Source organism: Macrobrachium rosenbergii, chromosome 51 (genome assembly GCF_040412425.1).
Source record: "Macrobrachium rosenbergii isolate ZJJX-2024 chromosome 51, ASM4041242v1, whole genome shotgun sequence".
NCBI lineage: Eukaryota > Metazoa > Arthropoda > Malacostraca > Decapoda > Palaemonidae > Macrobrachium > Macrobrachium rosenbergii.
In genome coordinates, this window is record NC_089791.1 from 21,905,387 (window position 1) to 21,911,558 (window position 6,172).

Here is a 6,172-nt window from a genome sequence, read left to right on the forward strand (position 1 = left end):
GTCCAAGCAATCAAAATACAAAAAAGCCCTACATTTCTAAGTCTACAAGTAAAATATAAGCTTATATTTGCCAAGTAAACCCCTGTGGTCTTCTGGCGAGTTTGTAATTTGAAGTTGTTTTTCTGTCACAGCAAGTTTGTGTTGCAAAGAAATGGGAAATTGATTTACGACAATGGGGTTCATCAAAGAAATAATTTTTGTTGTCATTTCTTTCATGTTGCAGAAGTCGAGAAACTTGTGTTAAAATTCTTTGTATGCTATTGTAATTTTCGAAGAAAAATTATATTGTTCTTGTGCATAGTGAAATTACTTAAATTGTAAATGACTTTGTTGTTGGAGTTATGGCCTATGAATTCGTAAATGAATAATGCTCTTTTAGCTCCAAGGCCCCTTACCTTCATCAGTCAGTAAGGGAACATACTAGGTAGGCCTACTCCAGAATTGCAAAATGATTGTGCAGTAAAATGTCCTGATCTAAACATTTTGGCAAAGAAACTGAGATGAGCCAGACAGCTGGCTTTCTTCTTCATTCTCGCGATACTGTTGTGGAAAAATGTTTGTCAACTGCACCTCTAAATATGTGCAGCGTAAACAATTGAAAGCACACACCTAATTGAAAAAAATACTAGCCGAGAGGTTAGCTCAAACTAAATTTGAATAATTTATATTGTTTGTATAACACTGAAATATTCAAAACTAATAAAAATGCACTTTGTTTCGGACATCCTTCAAAATTTCAACTTGGTTTTCTATAAAATCCTAAAAGATAAATTTTCACATTGAAGCGATCCAAATTCTAACTTGGATTGAGGACTCGTCGGTATCCAATGTATTGATGAACAAGATTCAGAAAAATACATATAGTTATGATGGTGCTATCGTTATATTTAAAGAAAAATGGCTAGAAGTTAACAAAATGATTAGCTCTATAGAATAACACGGGAACGACAGCCAATTCTGAAAATCACTGGTTTTTCCAATCTGTGGTGACGGGTTGCTCGAGGAGCAAAAGGCTAGCTAACAAACAAAAAGAAAACATGGCTATGCGTAATGCATGGTATACACGGGCACTTATCTGTCAAAAGATTACCATAGTAAGATACCCTATTGCAAGCCTAATCTAATGGGAAAAAAACCGGCATTGATCGCTTTGATTGACTGAATATAGAATTTAGGCCAAAGGCCAAGCACTGGGACCGATGAAGTCATTCAGCGCTGAAATGGAAATTTGACAGTAAAAAGTTTGGGAGGTGTAACAGGAGAAAAACCTCGCAGTTGCACATGATTCAGTTCGTAGGAGGGGATGGAAAGTAAGATGGAAGAAAGAGAATATGAGAGGAGGTACAGTAAAAGGAACGAAAGGGGTTGCAGCTACGGGCCGAAGGCGAGCTGCAAAGAACCTTAAGTAATGCCTACAGTGTACCGCATGAGATTCCCCAAGGGGAATGATCGCTTTGGTATAATTTAGATGTGATATTGGTGCAACTGATCCGCCAAATTTCTGCAAGCATCATTTAAGTCTAGTTCATCTCAAGATTTGTTTACAAGGCTATTTGACGTTCTAATGTTTTTTATAATAGGTGGTCGGTTTTCTTGTTTGAAATTATATACTAATAAAGACAATGAAGCATGTCATGAATAGGAAATCAGACTTGAAACAACCACAATTCTTAAAAAAAAAAAAAAAAAAAAAAAAAAAAAGTTAAATTCTTGGTTTTCTAAGAAAGATTGATGAGACACATCTCGTTACTGTGCAGTTCACAAAAGTCATGGTTTATTTGGTAGTAGGCTACTTAGGGAAAAACCGAGGCCTACTATTGGGTGAACTGTTACTTTTTAAAAAGCAGAATCTGATACAGCAACCTCCAATTCTTGTCTAGCCTAGACCTGATCGAAACAAGAAAGAGAATGGGGGAAGAGGATAGAGTTGAACAAAAATTTAATAAATGAATGGAAGAAAATAGGAAAATTTATTTTAGGATGTAAGGTTGTGAGAGAGGGAAAATGAAAGCAGAACTCTAAATCAATAGAGGAAAAGATATGATTACCGAACCGTGTAAGAATAAGAACTACCAAATTCGAAATGACAGGGCTTTCATTTCACATGCCTAGGCATTTGCTACTACGAGGTTTGGTTATATTCATAAAAGCCACCCAACATGACAATACAATATTTTTAAGATGTAATCCTCAAGCATATGAAACTAAGCAATAACTAGATCTATTGAACAAGGGGAAGATCGTTTTCCTTCAAGGCCCTCACACTATTTCCTTCAGTGAGATTAAATAACAAAATGTCAAGTGGGTCCAGACTGCTTATGGATCAGAGCACAAAAATTACCTGGAACAACACCTGGGCAGAGTGGTCTTCAAAGTCCTTAGCTCAGCTCTATGTACTGTACGTGGAATTGTACAAATAGTCTGGTGTAGGGGAGATGAGTGGTTCATAGGCTCTTACTGTAAGCTAAAAAAAAAAAAAAAAAAAAGCATTCACTGCTAAGGGAACAAAGTTCAAATTATGTTACATTTACTTCATCAACATTAAAAGCATTTATGAGATAAATGTTACAACCTTTATGAACAAGACAGACAGCTTTTATGCTGTGTTTCAATAAGAAAAATGAAGATTTATACAAGGAAGAGAGGCAGACAGTGAAAAAGTGCCGAACAAGACAGACAGCTTTTATGCTGTATGTTTCAATAAGAAAAATGAAGATTTATACAAGGAAGAGAGGCAGACAGTGAAAAAGTGCCGTAAACAGTCTAGAAAAAGATTACGTATTGTTCAATGTGTTTAGGTGGCAATTGTCTTTCTTAAGCATGACAGTACCCACAACAGTAGATTATACAGTAAATTATTTTAACGGAATCAGTCATACTCAGCATGCCTACCTACGACAGAACCTTTGACTGAAAAAGGAGCAAGTAGGGTTGGGCTGATCAGAAGAGTTGAGCAGCTCTGATAACTTTCTCTTGTTGCCATAAAGGAGGGAAAGCACTGTATCAACATTATTGGCTGTAGCACCTTTTGATTACAGCATTTTTATAAAATACTACCGAGTCAGAGGTTATCAGTTCTCTTAGGAAGGAATATTCCTTTTGAATGTAACTCAAAATATTTGTTACTATTAATGTCTTAAAGGGTTAATGAACAATTACTGAGCCCAGCCGCCATAGAAAAACTCCTTCTAAAAATTATTTTTTGGACCTAAGTCTAAGCACCAGATCCAAGAATATCATTTAGAGGAACTAGAGGAAATGGAATGAGATTAAAACTATTGCTGTAGCAGTTGAAATTTGTGGGATGACAGGTGGAGGTGGTACCCTTAGAGAAACATGTTGGTGGAACTGAGGTACAAGAAGTGATAAAATATAGTATGTAAAGCAGGCGAAAGAAAATCCGGATGATGCAAGCGCAAGGTTTAGAAATGCTAATAAAAAGGTAAAGAAGTTTGTGACACAGTCAAGCAATGAAACTAGCAAACTCTCTCAGAAACTAGTGACCCCTGAAGGATAAAAAAATGATTTATAGAATATCCATGGCCATTGAAAGGGAAAAAAAGGAGGTATGGAGGGATGCAGTTATATAAAGGACAAAAATGGCAAACTGACAGAGAATGAAAATTTAATGAAAAGATGGCAAGAATACTGTACTTTGAAGAACTTCTGAACGTACAGAATGAACAGGGAGTGTTGGAGGAAGCTCTCCCATCTTAGGGGCATTAGAGGAACATGGCAGAAAAAAAGTGAAAGGTGTAATCCAGAATATGAAGAACAACAAAGCAGGTGGACCAGTAGTGGTAGTTATAGAAATGGTAAGTGCTTTAGATGAGCAAGGTACAGAATGGTTATGGGAACTGTTAATGTGCTGGGAGGAAGGAATGCCTTTGGAGTCGGAGGAGAGTGAAACGATGTACATCTATAAACAAAAGGTGATGTTATTTAACACAGAAATTATAGAGGGTTAAATTGCTGACATGCACGAAATGCAGTTTGGACATATGCCTAGGAAAAGCACATTATGTAATGCCTTTTTATTGCATGACAGTTGCAGGAAAAGTTTTTGGAGGGTAACAAGAGGTTGTACTGATGTTTTGTAGACCTAGTAAAGGCTTTTGACCGAGTACCCAGAGAGGGGTTTATTAGTTTGAGAAAGAAGTTCCTAAGAGGCTTATAAGTATGATAAAAGTAACATATACGGGAGCAAGAAGAGTAGGGGCTAAAATATCGGGAGACAGTTGCTTTTGAAGTTAAAGTTGGATTATAAGGATCAGCTTTAAGCCCATTCCTCTTTGTAGTTGTAATTGATGTGCTGAGTCAGCATGTGGGAGGATATTTGCTATGGGATCTGCTGTTTACAGACGATCTGGTTTTAACAGCAGAAACAAGAGAATTGCAAGAAACAAGAGAATTGCAAGAGGTACAGGACTTGGTGGGACTGTCTGTAAAGAGGAAGACTATAGTCAGGGCTCCCAAAACATGTAATGCTAAGCAGTAGAAAGGGAAGACAAGAACTACATGTAAGGCCAAGAGCTGGCGAGGAATTAAAGCAAACAAGTTGTTTAAAGTATCTGGGTTCTGTCATAAGTGAAGAAGGTGGATGTAAGATAGTGGTGCAGCAGAGAAATAAAGCAGTTTGGGCTAAATGGAGCCAGGTTTTAGGGGTAACCTTGACAAAATTATTCCTTTGAGACTTAAGATTAAAGTCTACAAAATAGTTACTACACCAGTGCTGCTGTATGGTGACAAAACATGGCCAATATGCATAAATGATGAGGAAGCCCTGGAAAGGACAGAGATGAGAATGTTGAAATGGATCCTTGGAGTGTCACTGATGGAAAGAATTGAAAGTGAACCAATAAGAAAAAGAGTGGGCATTTGCACAATAACAGATAAAGCTTGGGCAAGTGGTATAGACATGTAGTTTGCTTGGATGAGGATGTTCTGATTAAAAAAAAAAAAAAAAAAGCTCACATGACTGTGGATGGTACAAGCACATATAGACAGGGAATTAGGCAATGTTGTACAAAGAAATGTGAAATCCCTGGTTGTAGAACAAGCAAATGCCAAAGATAGAATTCTGTTGAGAAGGAAAACTCTCCAAGCCCATAGGAAGACGAGCTAAGGTCATACAAAGACAATGCAATTTCCTGATTCTTAATCAATCCAAGACTCACACAAAGTCATGAAAAGCTGAGGGTCTTTCTCTTTTTTAATGGCAAAACCACCACAAACAAAATTTGTATGTTTAATTCCCAATGTACCAAGTATGACTAGGTGAACAATCTAATAGTTACACTATCTTGAACTCTTCAGTCATGCAATTAAATAATTCTCAATAAGAAATACAATGCTGTACTAAAAATTTAGCACGTAAAATGTTGGTTAAATCTTACAAACTCCCAAGTTTTTTGTTATGAGACTTATCAATGACAATCAATCAAAAGACAAAAGTTGAGATAAGGTGTCACAAAAAATATGCCCAACATGTATTACTGAACTGCATTTCCCGCACTGTTACTGTGTTATGTGGCATATATGTCTACCATGGGTCAATCTGAAAAATAAAATGGAGCAAGAAAGGTTAGCCTAGTCATTTTCCTGTAAGCAATAGCCATTTGTTAGCTTTAAAAAATGCTACAAAGTCCATACCATCAATGAAACATTAGTTTTGCCAGAGAAAATTTTTAATGCAAGGGAGGTCAGCCTCCTTGTCTAATGGACAAGAGTACAGACAAATTAATTTCTCCCAAATACATTTACATTTGAATCCATTTCTAAAACTGTCACATACAAATTTAAAAAAGCATCAAAAAAGTAAACTTCTGTGCATAGCATATATTACAAAATTGCACATCAACTTTTCAGTAACCTTGAAAAGCACTGAAAAAATGTTAGTCCTACAACCTTCTGCAGCATGCACAGCAATATCTGCTCCTCTGGTAAAGAATTGTCAAAATTATTAGAAAACACTTTTACACTAAAAAATCCTTCAAGTATAACAAAAGATTTTCTTGCAACAAACTTTAATAAATGATTTTTTTTGACAAAAAATTTTTTTCTTAAAGATTGAAGTTCAAGATTAAAAAATATTACACAACACTTTTCAAATCCAGTACAATTGTTCAATAAAATGAAAATATAATTTAATGCCGTCAAATAAAACAAGGAA